The sequence below is a fragment of the Lepus europaeus genome, chromosome 7 (assembly GCF_033115175.1).
Source record: "Lepus europaeus isolate LE1 chromosome 7, mLepTim1.pri, whole genome shotgun sequence".
In the NCBI taxonomy this organism is placed as follows: domain Eukaryota; kingdom Metazoa; phylum Chordata; class Mammalia; order Lagomorpha; family Leporidae; genus Lepus; species Lepus europaeus.
The window spans coordinates 52,420,615-52,438,022 of record NC_084833.1 but is presented as its reverse complement, the minus strand read 5'-3'; the positions used below and the strand labels follow the sequence as shown (position 1 = coordinate 52,438,022).

The window sequence follows — 17,408 nt, the reverse complement described above, 5'->3', positions numbered from 1 at the left end:
GACACATGTATGCATTTGTGCACATTGCTTTTGGCATGTTGACCTTGGGTTTAGTTTTTTACTTAAAAACTTTTCATTTGTTTAATAATGTACATGATTCTGTTCATTTACTTGAGAGAGTTTGCTCACTCACTTGTATCCACCGGTTACTCTCCAAATGCCTACCAGCGGTTGAGGTGGGTGGGAGGGGAGATGAGGGTGAGACTTGGAGCTGGGAACTCAGTTCATGTCTCCTACTTGGGTGGCAGGAACTCAGCGACTTCAGCTATCACTGCTGCTCCCCAGTGTCCTCATTAGCAGAAAGCTGGAATCAGGAGCCAGAAACTGGTTTCAAACCCAGGTACCCCGGGCCAGCACTATGGCGCAGTAGGTTAACGCTCAGGCCTGAAGCGCCGGCATCCCATATGGGTGCTGGTTCGAGACCTAGCTGTTCCACTTTCTGTCTAGCTCTCTGCTGGGAAAGCAGTGAAAGATGGCCCAACTCCTTGGGCCCCATGGGAGACCGGGAAGAGGCTCTTAGCTCCTGGCTTCAGATCGGCGCAGTTCCAGCCATTGCAGCCATCTGGGGAGTGAACTATCGGATGAAAGACCTCTCCCTTTCTCTCTCTCTCTCTCTCTCTCTGTAACTCTGATTTTCAAATAAATAAATAAATCTTAAAAAAAAAAAAAAAAAAAAAAACAGGCACCCCAGTGTGGGATTTGGACATCCAAACCGATGGCTGTGTCACTAGTCCAGATGTTTGCCTGAAGGTTTTGTTGTAATTGTCTGAAAAATCACTTTTGCCACTGATTGTTCTAAGATGACATTGTTGATACAGAATGATTCACTTAAGTGGAGCAGTGAGCTAAGTGAACTCTTATTGTGGACTTGAACAAGGTGTGGAGTTATGGTTAGTTCCCAGGCTGCAAAGTCTGGTTAGCAAACTGGCCAACTTATAGAGGGTTTGTCAGCTAGCTCCTAGGAATGAGTTCATCCTGGTGGTAAAGGACATAGGATCAGGGGTGAGAGGTGCCTGGTTTCAAATTCTGACTCTGCTGCTTTATTGGCTGTGCCATCATGGGCATCTTAACATTCCTGGACCTCTGTTTCCTCATCTCAAAGGTGGGGCTAATACTGGTGCTGATCTCATAAGTGCGGTGTGAGGATTAAATAAAAATACGTTAAAAATACTTAGCATACACAGTTCCTTCTTTGGGAGCGGTATTACCCTGATAACAAAACCAGACAAAGATGTCACAAGGAAATTAAAAAACAAAACAACAACAACAACAAAAACTATAGACCAATGGTGCTTATGAAGATAGATGTAGAAGTTCTCAACAAAATACTAACAAACCAAATCCAGCAACATGTAAAAAGGATTTTGGACCATGACCAAGTGAGATTTAGCCCAGCTGTGCAAGATTGGCTTAGCATCAGAAAAATCAATTAATGTAATAAACTATCAATCGAATAAAAACAAAAACCATATTAACATCTCAATAGTTGCAGAGAAAGCATTTGATCAAAACACCCCTTTATGATACAAGTATGCATCAAAGTAGAAATAGAAGGGGGCTTCTCACTGGACACAGGTACCATCATACTTGTGAGAAACCACTGGGTGCTTTCTACCCAAGATCACGAATAAGACAAGGAGGTCTGTTTTCACTCCAGTAATATGCCGGATGTTCTCTTTGGAGCAGTTGGTGAAGAAAATGAAATAAAAAGTATCTAGATTAGAAGGACAGAAACTGTCTGTCTCTACTTGATCTAGTATATAGCCAAAAATGAAAACAAGACACAAAACGGTTAGAGTTCATAAACACTTTAAGCAAGGTTTCAACATAGAAGAGCAGGTTATCTAGAAATCTATTATATTTATATACCTGACAATGAACAGTCTGAAAATGAAGTTAAGAAAGCAGTTCTGGGGCTGGGTTAAAGTCCTGGCCTGCAGCATCAGCATCCCATAAGGGCGCCAGTTTAACTCCCAGCTGCTCCACTTCTGACACAGCTCTCTGCTGTGGCCTGGGAAAGCAGTAGAAGCTGGACCAAGTTCTTGGGACCTGCACCCGTGTGGGAGACCTGGAGGAAGCCCCTGGTTCCTGGCTCCTGGCTTTGGATTGGCACAGCTCTGGCTGTTGTGGCTGTGGAGTGAACCAGCAGATGGAGGACTTTCTCTCACTCTCTCTCTCTGCTTCTCCTTCTCTTTCTGTGTAACTCTGACTTTCAGGTAAATAAATAAATCTTTAAAAAAAAGGAACAATATACTAAGGAATAAATGTAAGAAAAGAGCAGACATTTTATCCCCAAAACTTAAAAAGAAAGTTGAAAGAAATGTATACATGTGTAAATCAATTGAAAAGCATTCTTTGTTCTTGGATTGGAAGACTTAAAATTAAGATAGCAGTAACCCCAAATTGTCTATAGATTCAATGTGATTCCTATCAAAATCCCAGCTGACTTCTTTGACAGGCTGATTCTACAATGCATATAAACATTCAGGGGACCCAGAGCAGCCAAAATAATCTGATAAAGAACAGCAAAGTTGGAGGACTCGGACTTCTGATTTCAATACTTAATACAAAGCCATCGTCTGAATCAAGACAGTGTTGTACTGGCATAAGTTAGACATGTACGTCAGTGGAATAGAGGGTTCACATTTATTCTCAATTGATTGCCAGCAAATGTACCATGATAATAGTCTTTTCAGCCATGGTTCTGAGACTGGATATCCATATGCAAAGAATCCAGTTGGACCAGTTGTCATATGACTTGCCATATTAACAAAAAAAAAAAAAAAAAAAAAAAAAAAAGCAGATGTAAATGTAAGAGCCCAAATTACACAGTTGCAGAAAAAAATACAGGAATAAATCTGTCTAATCTTGGATTAGGCAGAATCTTCTTAAATATGTTACCAAAGTATAAGTGATGAAAATAAAAATAGATAAAATGGTGCTTCATTAACATTGTAAACTTCTGTGCTTCAAAGAAAAAGAAAAGGCACCCAGAGAATAAGAGAAACAATTTTCTGATCACAAATTGGATAAACAACTTGTATCTGGAATGTATTAAAAACTTTTATCACTCTTGACTAAAAAAGGAAAATAATCCAATTAAAAAGTAGGCAAAGGATCTGAATAGACATTTCTTCAAAGAAATACACAAATAATCAAAAGCCCAAAGATGTTCTGAATCATTGGTCATCAGGGAAATATAAATTAAAGCCACAATGAGAGACACCACTTTGTATTTGCTAGGATGGTTATAATAAGGAAGATACATGGTAATGAGTATTGGCAAGGGGAAATGAGAACCCCCTCATAATGTTGCTTGTGGGAATATAAAATGGTTACAGCAACTGTGGAAAATAGCCTGGCAGCTCTTCAAAAGGTTCAACGTAGAGTTACCCCAAAACTGCAGTTTGACACCCAGGAATATAATGAGAAATCAGAGCAGATATCTATATAGAAACTTGCACATAAGTATTCATAGTGTCCTTATTCATAAGCCCAAAATGTGGAAGCAACTGGAATATCCATCAACTCATATACATGGATGAATAAAATACAGTATATCTATATAGGGAAATATTTTATTTATTTATTTATTTATTTAGCAATAAAAATTACGTACTAGTGCATGCTACAGTATGATTTACTCTCGGAAACATTTTCCCAAGATAAAGAAGATAATTACAAAAGACCATGTATTGTGTGATTCTATCTCCATGGAATTCCCAAAATAGGCCAGTCTATAGGGACAGGAGTAGATTAGTAGTTACCAGAGACTGAGAGATTTGAGAGAAAAGAGGAATGATTACTAAAGGATATGGGATAATGGGCATGTTCTGAAACTGGTTGCAAAGCTCAGTGGATATGCTACAAACCATTGAGTTATACACTTGAGTTTTATGATGTATGAATTATAGCTGAATCAAGCTGGTTTACATATGCATCTGCTTAGCATCATGCCAGGCTGGTTGAAAGTAGCCAGTAAGTTTTTTTTTTTTTTAAAGATTTATTTGTTTATTTGAAAGTCAGAGTTAACACAGAGAGAGAAGGAGAGGCAGAGAGAGAGAGAGGTCTTCCATCTACTGGTTCACTCCCCATTTGGCCGCAACGGCTGGAGCTGTACCGATTTGAAGCCAGGAGCTTCCTCCGGGTCTTCCCTTGTGGGTACAGGGGCCCAAGGATTTGGGCCATCTTCTATTGCCTTCCCAGGCCATAGCAGAAAGCTAGACTGAAGTTAAGTAGCCAGGACTCGAACTGGTGCCCATATGGGATGCCTGCACTGCAGTTGGCGGCTTTACCCGCATTGCCACAGCCTTGGCCCTGCCGATAAGTCTTGGTAATAAGTCTTCCTTCAGGTGTCCAGCTTTTTTCTAGTAGGAAACGTGGAACGAGAGGAGAATGCTGAGGAAGTAGATGAACACACCAGTTAACTCAGTTGACAGGTGACAACTATTTCTCTGGCAAAACTAGGCTGGGACCTGAATGCAGGTTTTGGAGAACTCCTAGTAAAGATTAGTGGAGTGACGTGGTGCAAGTGCCTGGCATATGGTAGACGCCCCAGAACTATACAGTAAATCTGAGTGTAGTTACCCCTACAGTGGTTGATCTTTGGATCCAGATGTTCTTTGTGAAAGAATCATCAAACCAGTCCCTGTAAGTATGACAAAGACCCAGGGTGTTAGTTCTCATGCTATGTTTTTTTCAAGGCAATGTCTGGGGAAACTCAGCTTCCCACAGTCAGCCGAAGGTTGAACTTCTGTCTTTGCAGGATGCTTTTGGGCCTTAGAATCATGGTCCCTTGAGGAGGAACAACCAGAGCCCAGTTCTTACTGTGAGAGTCAGAACCTACAGAAGCTTTGCATCAACACACTAGGTACTCTGTGCTGAGGACCAGCGGTTCCTCTCATAGAACTTGGAAAACCTGTGCCAACCAGGCTGGAAGTTTCTCTGCTAACATGCACGGATTTGTGGTCTTCCCAAGGATATACCTGTGGGAGGGAATTTCCCATTTCTGTTTTGGGAGAAACTGAGTGAGTGTCCTCTCAGAGGTGTAGACTACACACGGACACTGCACATCACATTTATGCTGAGTGAGTGAGCCTGGGTTCAAAGACCTCTCCCGTGTCTCTCTGACAGCAAAGGCAGTTTGTTCTTGGCCTAATCACTAGCCTCACCTGCCTGTCGGAGATAGGCAGTATGGAGGAGGGAGAAGGTTGAAGGCAGAGAGGTGTGAAAACCAGGGCAAGCAGGAAGAGTCACCATGTGGGACTCCGGCTCAGCCTGTGTGAGCGTCTTAGGAAGCATTGTATGTGTCACGTGCCAACCCCCCAAATGCAGGAGCAGTGGAGCCTGGACTCAGGTGCCCCTGCTGTCCTGAAGGGTGCCCAAGTGTTAAGTTTGTCTCCTGGCAGTGTGTTGATTGGGGCGAGGAGGCTTTTCTGGTCGGTTCCAGGAGGTGCTGACTATTCTGGCATGCTCCACTCTGTGGCCTCCTGGGCTGTGTTAACAGAGCCCCTTCTTTTTGGACTGGTCTGCTGTGGAGGTGTGGTGTTATCTTTCTTTTTTTTTTTTTTTTTTTATTAAACTTTTATTTAATGAATATAAATTTCCAAAGTATAGCTTATGGGTTACAATGGTTTCCCCCCTCCCATAACTTCCCTCCCGCCCGCAACCCTCCCCCCTCCCGCTCCCTCTCCCCTTCCATTCATGTAAAGATTCATTTTCAATTCTCTTTGTATACAGAAGATCAGTCTTTCCAGCTTCTCTGAGTGCCCTTGGCTTCTGCCACACTGTTCACTGTCGCCCCAGTAGCTGAGGGGCACAGCCTTGCAGGGCTGTGAACAAAGGCGACAGACTGCCCGCAGCTCCCGGCCCTGTCAGCCATGTCGGAGTGTGGAGAGCTTGGCGAGTCATCAGCTCCAGCTTGCTCTCCTGTGTGGAGAAAACCCAGAGACACAGGCGTGACCTGTCAGGAGGAGCAGGGCCTGCCCTGTCCGTGCGGCTGATCAAAGCCTGACTCCAGTCATTTGGCTCCCTAATGTGGGGATGTTTCTGAGCCAGGGCCTGGGACGTGTAGGCCTGCATGTGCTCTGTGGGGGCTGGGGTGGGAGGAGGCGAGCACTCTTGCAGCTGCTCTCTCAGAATTCAGAACTGGCGGGATCTGGAGAGATCAGCGCAGCCTCCTCACTTTTCAGATTGGAAGCTGCTGCCCAGAGTTGCCCTTTGCCTGGTTCCAGTTCCGGGGGCGAGCTGGCCCGGCTTGGTCACAGCTGCTCCTCTGCGGCTGTTCCCTCCCATTGCACTGGTCCTGCGCTCCGGGGCATGGAGGTCGTTCTGAGTGTGGTTATGCCTTGCAGGACCATATAGTTGCAAAATCCAAACTCAGACACTTGGGAGAACAGACAGAGCAATGTTAATAATGACACCAGGAAAGCGGAATTAAACTAGGGACTGCAACACATGGTCTTGCTACCTCCACCCGTAGCCTCCAGGTCCTGTGACTTGCATGATGTCTTAGGGGACTTACAGGGATGTAAGGACTTGCCTGGTCCCATGAGCTTTGGTCAGTGGAGCAGAGAGTGTAGGGGTCTCCCTTGTTGGAAGACCTGGGAGAGGGAAGCCTAGGAGGATCTGTGGGGCATGTACCTCTCACAGTGCCTGACTGTGCAGGACCTCCATTCAGGAGCTTTCATCTGCAGTGGAGGTGTGACTGTGTCATCATTGCTTTTGTCTGTCCTAAGCATCCACCCAGCCTTCTCTTGGCCTGCTGGTACCGGAGGCATCATGAAGAGATGCATATTCCCCTGAGAACCTGTGGCCTTCCAAAGAGCTCAGAACCCCACTTGGGCTGTTTCTCCAGTGTGTGTGGTTTCTGCATTCACAGCGGGAAGTGGGAGAGGACCTGAGCTTTGCAGAGACCAGGCCAAGTGGGGTTCTAGGCAGGGGTCTAGGGACTCCTTTCTGTGAGTGGAGCAGGTGGAGACCAGGGCCCTGCCTGGTAACTTTCTCAGCCCGCACCTACCTGCATTTTTATCCAGAGCTAACTGAATCCAGATCACCAGGGTTCCTCCGAGATCAAGATCTGAGGAGGTCACTGGGCCTTCTGTCGCCCCTGTGTGACCTATTCCTGGAGTTAGGAGTGGAGTTGCCAGATTTGGTGAAAAAAATATGGAATGTCCAGTTAACCTTGAATTGCAGATAAAGAATAATTTTTTAGTTCAGTAGTTCCTTCAATCTGCAAAGTGTGCACTTGTAAAGTTCCAAGTAGATGCCTGAAGCTGCAGAAAGTACTGAACCCTATACATTGCTTTTTTCTGTATGTACATATCTATAATAAAGTTTAATTGATACATTAGGCACAGTAGGAGATTAACAACAGTACTTAAAATAGAGCAATTTGGGAACAGGCATTTAACTTAGCGGTTAAGATGCCCGTGTCTCACATTGGAGTGCCTAGGATTGATTCCTGGTTCTGGCTGCTACTCCATCTTCTTACTAGTACATGTCCTGGGGGACGGCAGAGGTGGCTCAGATAATTGGGTTCCTGCATCTGACATGTTAAGTTCCTGGCTCCTAGCTCCAGTCCTATCCATTGTGAGCATCTGGAGAATGAACCAGTGGCTGGGAAATAACAAAAAGATTAAAAATAAACACTAGAGAAAATCATAACAACAATTTACTATAGCAGATGTTATGTGGTGTGGTCTCTGTCCTCTGAAAATATCTTGGGTATTATAGTCACCCTTCTTGTGATGAGGTGAGATGATCCAGTGCCTACATAATGAGGTGAAGTGACGTGAAGAACATTGGCTTTGGGATGCGGTATTAGGCTGCCCCGTGAGAGTTACTTGAACCCAAGCACCGGGATACAGTGAGTGTCAGTCTAAATGATTGAGACGGCTGCTTAGTGACTAACAAGTGGGTGGTGTATACAGCATGGATACACTGGAGAAAGGGATGATTGGTGTCCTGAGCAGGACAGAGTGGGATGGCATCATTCTTCACCACCCTACTCAGCACAGTGTGCAGTTTAAAACCTAGGGATTGTTTGAGTTTTCCATGTAATATGCTTGTATTGTGATAACTGGAACTGCAGAAAGCTAATCAGCCGATAAGGGAGGGCTACTCTCTGAGCATATCCCAAACATTAATTGTATTTTTTATGGCAGCCCTAGTTAATAAGGATTGACCAGGTTTTACTTACTTCTAGAGCATGGCATAACAATTCACAGTACTACTTTTTTTTTTTTTAAGATTTTTTATTATTTTAAAGGGAGAATTACAAAGAGAGAGAGAGAGAGAGGAGAGAGAGAGAGAAAGAGGATAAAAAGGTCTTCCATCCACTGGTTCACTCCCCAGATAGCTGCAGTGGCTGGAGCTGAGCCAATCTGAAGCCAGGAGCCAGGAGTTTCTTCTGGGTCTCCCATGCGGGTACAGGAGCCCAAGGACTTGGGCCATCCTCTGCTGCTTTCCCAGGCCATAGCAGAGAGCTAGATCATAAGTAGAGCAGCCAGGACTCGAACCAGCACCCATATGGGACGCCAGCACCGCAGGCAGCGGCTTTACTCACTACATCACAGCGCTGGCCCCCACAGTACAACTTGTATTCAGCTGGTATTTGTTGATACAGGATGTGTCGGATGCTGCTGAACACACTGGGTATATTGTAGTGAACAGAAGAGAGTTCCTGAATCATGGAGCTTACATGCTAGTGCAGGTGCTGGATGATAAGGAAGATAAAATGTATAGATGGTGAAAGTGGTAAAGAGGAAAAGAAAACAGGGGAAGTGGTTAGATAGAGGGAGTAGCAGGAGGTTCACACCTGCAGGAGGTGAGGGATTAGGCACATTCTAGGCAGAGGGCACCACAAACATCAATTCCTTGGTTGTGTGTGGGTGTGTGGTTGTGGGTGTGTGCCCGCATGTGAATGGCTGAGGGCTGGTGTTGGCTGGAGCATGGTCATCAAGGGGAGTAAAGGAGTGGAGGGCCTGCAGCGAGGTCAGAGTGTGGCTCTGTCCACTGGCTCACTTCTCGAATGCTCCACAGCAGCCACAGCTAGATAAGGCAAAACCTAGGAGCCAAGAACTCAATCCAGGTCTCTGACATGAGTGGCAGGAACACTTACTTAAGCCATCCTCACTGCCTCTCAGGAGTTGCGTTAGCAGGAAGCTATAAGCAGGAGCCAGAGCTGAGTATGGAAGGCAGGGCCTGGGATGACAACAAGTGTCTTAACTGGTATCTTAACTGCTAAGCTAAATGCCTACCTCTGATTAGTTTTTAAAGAGGCCCCGGCTGGCTGCTGGGTGGAGAAAGACTGAAAACAACCCTGAATCCTGCCCCCCACCCCCATGCTGTCCTTGGTAGGACAATTGCATACAATTGCAGGGGCGATGGGATTTGAGATGTGCATGTCACTGGAAATAAAGGGACACTGCCACTGGACACAGCAGCGCCTTGCAGGACCTTTGGCTTCTTCCCTTACTGCTTTCTTGCTCAGGGAAGTGATCCAGCAGGGGAGGGGTAGGGGCTTGTTGGCGTTATCTCCATTTTGGCCAACCGCTATGTGATGTGCCTAGGTCAAATGACAACTCCTTTGTTTCCTAGTGAGCTTTTGAGGCTGTCACATATCTGGAATTTCAGCCTTCTGAAATGATAGTTGAGTAAAAATACATCTTTTTGTCAGTGGTGGTGGTGGTGTTGAAGGAAGATGAATTAATATCCGTTTCAGCTTTTCAAGAGCAGATGAGCTTGGAAACCTGGGCTGCTTTGTTATCTTTGAGAGGGAAGGAGAGGACATCTCTGTAGTAAAGAGCTTTCTCTGCTCTGGCAGTCTGACTGAAAAAGTGCAACAGAAAAGCTCGTGTGTTTCACATGTACAGTTAAAGACGAAAGCAACTGAGGAATGTGTGCATTGCGTTTTCTAAAATACGGGGGATCTTCATGAAGTGCATTGAAAATGTGTGCTGTGAAAATGTATGTAATTCAGACTTTTTCCTATCAAAATGAACCTCTTTTAATTCCATTTTGCATAAACTTACAAAAAAGATTTATTTAACCATTTACTTTTTTATTTGAAAGGCAGAGAGAGAGAGAGAGAGAGATGTTCCATCTGCTGCTTCACTCCCCAAATGGCTATTAACAGCCAGAGCTGGGCCGTGCCATAACCAGAAGCCAGGAATTCCATCCAGATTTCCCACATGGGTGGCAGGGGCCCAAGTACTTGGGCCATCATCCACCGCTTTACCAGGTGCATTAACAGGTAGCTGGATCGGAAGCTGAGCAGCTGGGACTTGAACTGGTGCTGTGACACTGAATATCTTTGTTGCAAGCAGTGTCTTCACCCTCTGTGCCACATTGCCAGCCCCTTCATGAACTTTATGAAGCACCCTAGTAATTTTATTTTTGTATAGAAATACTGAGAATACAATAGCTTGGCTTTTAAGTAAATAAAAGTAAATAATTTTTAAATCTCAACCAATTTTGATGATGAAAATTGCAATTTAACAGGAGTGGCAAATATTTTCCAAGTATCTTTGAGATAGCTAGAGATAGTAATTTAGGAAGTAATAGTGAAATGGTTACCTTTTTGATATAGCCACAGAATTTACCTGAGAAGATGCAGAAATGAAACACTTAAATACAATGTGTGGTGTGCACATTCCAGGTGTGAAAACAAACTGTTTTACCAAAGTTCTGAAGACTATCTGAAGCAGATTTTTTGAAGCACCACATCATACCCTGAACACTGAGAACACAGACTGCAGGGGTGATGCATGACATAAAGCAATGTGTGCTGACAGACATGTCCATTATGTCATTTAAAAAGGAGGGCGTTTTAACCGAAATCTATCCTAGACTTTATTCAGATTTTAGTCTTTTTTCTAAAGTAGAGATGAAAACTGAATTCAAACCGATGACAGTGAGTCAGCCCTCCTCCACAGTGAGTTGAGATGGTTGTCATCTCAGGTTGGAATTTCAAGGTAGAAGTACGGTCACTGCAGGGTGAGAGGCATCTGGCACCAGCGCCTCTAGCTGAACTACTTGGTTTCTCTAAGCTTTCTTTCTGCTCTGTAAAATGTGGATAATAAAACCTACCCTGAGGGTGGGTTGTGCTGGTTGATGAGGTTGCTCATATCCACCCGTTAGACTGCACCTGGCACACATCAGCTCCCAGGTCATGATGGCTAGTACCGTTCCAGTGGGCATACTTTTATTATTTCCTAACCAAGACTCTATCACTGTATTAGCTAATGCTTTCTGAGGGCACCCAAATTTGTTTTAGGGGTACACCCCGTACCTTTTGAATGCCTTGAGAGATAGGGAGTAAAAAGGAGAGCATTTGGCTCAGAGTGAGCAGCAGGTGGAACCCCGAGCCCTGTGCCTGTGCCTGTGTACCCGCTTCTCCCTCCAGGAGGCTGGTAATTAGCATCAACAGACACAAGCTGAGAGTCTCCTGGGCCGCTCAGATATGTGTGGAGAAGAGCACATGGCATGTGCAAGCCCTGTTGGATTGACTATGCGGGCTCAGCTGGGCTGGTGGAGGCATTGCCTGGAGTTGGGCCTGCCTGGGTCTCAGCTGGTGCACAGACACTGCCCTGCAGCCTGGGCCCTGCCCAACAGGCTCAGCCGAGCAGACACACCCAGTGGGGGGCTGCAGCCTCCAGCTGCTTTGCAGCCTCTGTCAGGCCAGGGCTGCCTGAGCTGCTTCTCTGCTATTTAAATCTGTCACTGCCTGGTGACAGCTTCCCGCCTAAGCAGAGGCAGTGTGCGTGCTACAGGTTTCAGCTCATTACCTTCACGGGCTCTGGTCCCTGGGCTCTCTGGGAGGGGACAGACTGATAGTGCAGTGCTGCTCCTGACCCCTCATTGGTGGCTGCTGTGTCTGGTCCAACGTGGGGGCCCTGCTGCCCAGAGTGCCTGCTACCTACTTATCAGGGGACCTTTCTCCAGAGTAAGATCAGAGGGTTTTCTCCCAGCTGGAGGAGACTGTGATACTTGGATTTGCTCATCAAGATATGGAGCCTGCCCCTCAAATTCAGTGACCTTGGACACCTTACTCTGTATCTCCTCTGTTAATAAGTGGTCCACTTTTTGAAGGCTGTTAACTGGGTCTTTGTCTCCATATCCTTAGCTCCTGGTAGGTACTTAGGAAACAGAGGAAGCCAGTGCCCTCATCCCTCAGTTGTGTTGGGGAGAGAGAATTTGTGTGATTCTGTGAAACTTTATAAGGCAAAGGGGATAAGGAGAAAGGATCCTTGCATTTCCCCAAGTTCTGTTCCTTCCGTATCCTCAATATTAATCTCAGACAGTCAGGAGTTTAAAAGAAGATCATTTGTAGATTTTCATTTATTGATTCAAACTTTTACTGACTTTTTCAATTTATTTAAGTAGACATCTCTCCAAAGAGGTTATATGCGTGGTCCAAACCAGCATAAATGGCTACTCCGCATCATTAGTGATTAGGGATATGCAGATTAAAGCCACTTCATACCCTGTAAGATGACTACAGTAAAAAGAGACAGACAAGGGGCAGGTGTTGTGGTTCAGCTTATGATGCCCACATCCCGTATTGGAGTGCCAGTTCAAGTCCCAGCTCCCCCTGCTAGCACTTCTGGGAAGGTAGCAGAATGTGGCCCAAGTACTTGGGTCCCTGCTGCTCACGTGGGAGACAAGGATAGAGTTCCAGGCTCCTATCTTTAACCTGACCCAGCCCCTGCACCAGCGAGTGGAAGCGTGTGCTCTTGCTGTGTGTCACTCACTCCCTCTTTCTATATTATTCTGCCTTACAAATAAATCTTTGAAAAAAAGACAATAACAAATGCTGGTGAGGGTATGTTTATGTGTGTGTGTGGGTGGGGCAATTGGTACCCAAGGAACCCTCAGGTGTGCTGGTGGGAAGGTGAAATGGCATAATGTCTTTGGAGAACAGTCTGGCAAAATCTTAGATGCTATACACAGAGCAAGTCCATTTCTAGTTGTCTGCCTAGGGTGCAGCCCATGAGAACAATGCTGCTGTGGATCTGGGCATGCAGCGTTGTTCTTACAGGCCACGCCCGAGTGCCCTGGTCTGTGCTAGGCACTGGGTGATAGGACACCCCGTAGAGCAAGTTTTCCAGCTCCTCTGCTGTTGTTTCTGTCACACAGAATACATACCCAGGAAGTGTGAAGCTTTTGGCTTCCCTCGCATATAACTAGAGAATGGCCCGAGTTCAGCGTATGTTCAAGAACACAAATTCAGGGAGTCTTAGGGGCTTCTTTACTCACTGACAGCTGTCTGGAGTCTCCCAGAGTTTGGTCTTCAGCATTCCTTGTAATCAGCCTGGGAGGACTCCTTATTATGCTGTGAGTTGCTCTCTATACTTCAGGCTTTTTTTTTTTTTTTTTTTTTTGACAGGCAGAGTGGAGAGAGAGAGAGAGAGAAAGGTCTTCCTTTGCCGTTGGTTCACCCTCCAATGGCCACTGCGGCCGGCTCATCGTGCTGATCCGAAGCCAGGAGCCAGGTGCTTCTCCTGGTCTCCCATACGGGTGCAGGGCCCAAGGACTTGGGCCATCCTCCACTGCCTTCCCGGGCCATAGCAGAGAGCTGGCCTGGAAGAGGGGCAACCGGGATAGAATCCGGCGCCCCAACCGGGACTAGAACCCGGTGTGCCGGCGCCGCAAGGCGGAGGATTAGCCTGCCTGTTAAGCCACGGTGCTGGCCTACTTCAGGCTTTTGTAGATGTGTTCCCAGTGGCTGGAAGATTCCCGAAGCCTTGAGTTATCTCTAGAAAGCACTGATAAGAGCCTTGTCAGTTTGGGGGTGGGCAGGGCCTCCTTACAGAGATTTCTTAAGACTAAGCTACCTGATCAGCAGTCTTTCCTGGCTGCAGCCTGTGGTGGTGGTGGCCGGGGGCTGTGGCAGGTGTAGGGGTGCAGCTCTTTGATGTGTCTGCAATGCCTAAGGCAGTGAGTATTAGCCTCAAGGGCAGGGTCTCCTGCGTAAGATGGGAGTCAGTTTAAGCAAGGTCCTTAACAGAGTATTGTCTTGTTTTTGAGATATAAGTTCTTTTTGTCAGAAAATTGTAAGAGAGCAGAAGAATATGCTTCCTTTATAAGAGAGAGAAGAAAACTAGATGACTGTAGGGAGGCAGAACAGGCACAGGGGAAGGAGTACTGTTTATTTGTAAAAGAAGTTAAGCCAAAACTTCTGAATGAACCACAGCATATAATGGCTGACCCCAAGAGACCTAGGACTAGCAAGAATGCCAAAGCAGAATGTGAAACCTAGAGATGGATGGGCACTTAGAGGGCCAGGGGCCCTGGGCATGTGCCTCAGGCACTCCTTCAGGTGCCTGGGGTGCCTGGAGATCACCTCCTTGATTAGAAAGTTGTCTGGTGAGTGCAGAAATGGGCCAAAAGTGAGTGTTTGGGAGAAGATCTCTATCAGGCTGTGTTTGCTAGGTAAGTCCTGCCTCTCCCTGCCCAGGGGCGTTTCTGCCTGCAGCCACCAGTCATTGAGCCCTGAGATAATGGAGACTGGGAGGACCTCAGGGAAGAGTGAGAAATCTGGGCCTGAAAACTTGCTGCTGTCTGTCAGTTGGACTTGTTCAGTGTAAGCCTGGTTTGGTTCCTGTTGGTGCAGTGCTCGCTGACACTTCAGCACGGACTTGTCGGAAGGGCTCTTCCGCTCTGCCCTGTAAGAAGTCGAGCTTTCAGAATGTTGAGTCTGCGTCTGCACAGGCTGCCTTTTGTCTGGCCAGTTCTTTTCAGCCTTAAAATAGCGAGGTTACTGCGAGGGTTAACTGAGATGCATGCCTAAGCATCCAATACAGTGCCAGTAAATGTTCCATAAATATTAGTTCCATCCCGGCAGCTCCAGTTTCAACCCAGCTCCCTGCAGATGGCCTGAGAAAAACAGTGGAAGATGGTCCAAGTTTGGGAAACCTGGATGAAGCTTCTGGCTCCTGGCTGCGGTCTGGCTCAGACCTGGCTGTTGCAACCATCTGGGGGAATGAACCAACAGATGAATGATCTATCTCTCTGTAACTCTTTCAAATAAGTAAATAAATCTTTTTTTTTTTTAAGTTGCATCATCTTGCATATAAATGCTGCTCTTACAGTGATAATTGTAATTGGAAAGTATCTGGATTTAAAGCACACATTTATTGTTTTTCTGATGAGAGCATTAGAAAAATTGAAAAGCAGAAAATATAAATAAAATTCCCCATCAGTTGAAATTAATCAACTTAATTTTTTTTAAGAAATCTTATTTTTCTATACCCGTGCATCTTTTTTATGCAGTTGAACATTGGGATCATAATCTAGATTTTTGTACATCATTGAAAATCTGTGGTTGTCAATTCCTGGAACAAGGACAGTCTATTCAATAAATGGTGCTGGGAAAACTGGATTTCCACGTGCAGAAGCATGAAGCAAGACCCCTATCTTACACCTTACACAAAAATCCACTCAACATGGATTAAAGACCTAAATCTATGACCTGACACCATCAAATTATTAGAGAATATTGGAGAAACCCTGCAAGATATTGGCACCGGCAAAGACTTCCTGGAAAAGACCCTGGAGGTGCAGGCAGTCAAAGCCAAAATTAACTATTGGGATTGCATCAAATTGAGAAGTTTCTGTACTGCAAAAGAAACAGTCAGGAGAGTGAAGAGGCAACCGACAGAATGGGAAAAAATATTTGCAAACTATGCTACAGATAAAGGATTAATAACCAGAATCTACAAAGAGATTAAGAAACTCCACAACAACAAAACAAACAACCCACTTAAGAGATGGGCGGAAGACCTCAATAGACATTTTTCGAAAGAGGAAATCCAAATGGCCAACAGGCACATGAAAAAATGTTTAAGATCACTTATAATCAGGGAAATGCAAATCAAAACCACAATGAGGTTTCACCTCACCCTGGTGAGAATGGCTCACATTCAGAAATCCACCAACAACAGATGCTGGCGAGGATGTGGGGAAAAAGGAACACTAACCCGCTGTTGGTGGGAATGCAAACTGGTTAAGCCACTATGGAAGTCAGTCTGGAGATTCCTCAGAAACCTGAATATAACCCTACCATTCAACCCAGCCATCCCACTCCTTGGAATTTACCCAAAGGAAATTAATTTGGCAAACAAAAAAGCCATCTGCACATTAATGTTTATTGCTGCTCAATTCACAATAGCTAAGACCTGGAATCAGTCTAAATGCCCATCAACAGTAGACTGGATAAAGAAATTATGGGACATGTACTCTATAGAATACTATACAGCAGTAAAAAACAGTGAAACCCAGTCATTTGCAACAAGATGGAGGAATCTGGAAAACATCATGCTGAGTGAATTAAGCCAGTCCCAAAGGGACAAATATCATATGTTCTCCCTGATCGGTGACAACTAACCGAGCACCAAAAAGGAAATGGACACTATGAGAAACGGTGACTTGATCAGCCCTTGCCCTGATTGTTAATGAACAACTTAATACGTTATCCTTCTTAGTATTTTTGTTGTTTGTTCTATTTAACACTATTGGTTGAATTCTGTAATTAATACACAGTTATCCTTAAGTGTTGCAACTTAGCTAAAAAGTGATCCCTGTTAATATAAGAGTGGGAATAAGAGAGGGAGGAGATGTACAATTTGAAACATGCGCAAGCTGACTTGCACCAAATGGTAGAGTTAGAAACATACCAGTGGATTCCAATTCAATCCCATCAAGGTTGCATGTACCAGTGCCATTTCACTAGTCCATTTGATCAATTTCTGTTCACAATTGATCATAATGATAGGACTAAGAATCAAAGGGATCACATAAACAAGACTAGTGTCTGAAAATACTAACCGATAGAACAAAAAAGGGAGAGAATGATCCAACATGGGAAGTGGGATACACAGCAGACTCATAGAATGGCGGATGTCCTAAACAAGCAGTCTGGCCTCAGAATCAGCCCTTAAGGCATTCGGATCTGGCTAAAAGCCCATGAGAGTATTTCAGGCATGGAAAGCCAAGATACTCTGTGAAAAAAAAAATGACCTAAATGAAAGGTCTCTGTGAGTGAGATCCCAGTGGAAAGAACAGGTCATCAAAGAAGGAGGTACCTTTCTCTGAAGGGAGGAGAGAACTTCCACTTTGACTATGACCTTGTCTAAATAAGATCGGAGTTGGTGAACTCAAAAGGCTTCCATAGCCTTGGCAACTCATGACAAGAGCCTAGGGTGATTACTGATGCCATAAACAAGAGTGTTAATTTGTTAAGTCAACAACAGGAGTCACTGTGTACTTACATCTCATGTAGGATCTCTATCCTTAATGTGCTGTACATTGTGATTTAATGCTATAACTAGTACTCCAACAGTATTTTTCACTTTGTGTTTCTATGTGGGTGCAAACTGTTGAAATCTTTACTTAATATATACTAA

General features: G+C 45.0%; 1 protein-coding gene across 8 annotated transcripts in view; it reads left to right on the top strand.

Moving 5' to 3' along the window:
* Positions 1 to 17,408, top strand: part of TEAD1 (TEA domain transcription factor 1) — a 281,212-nt gene that overhangs the window by 111,420 nt on the left and 152,384 nt on the right. The window lies entirely within an intron of this gene.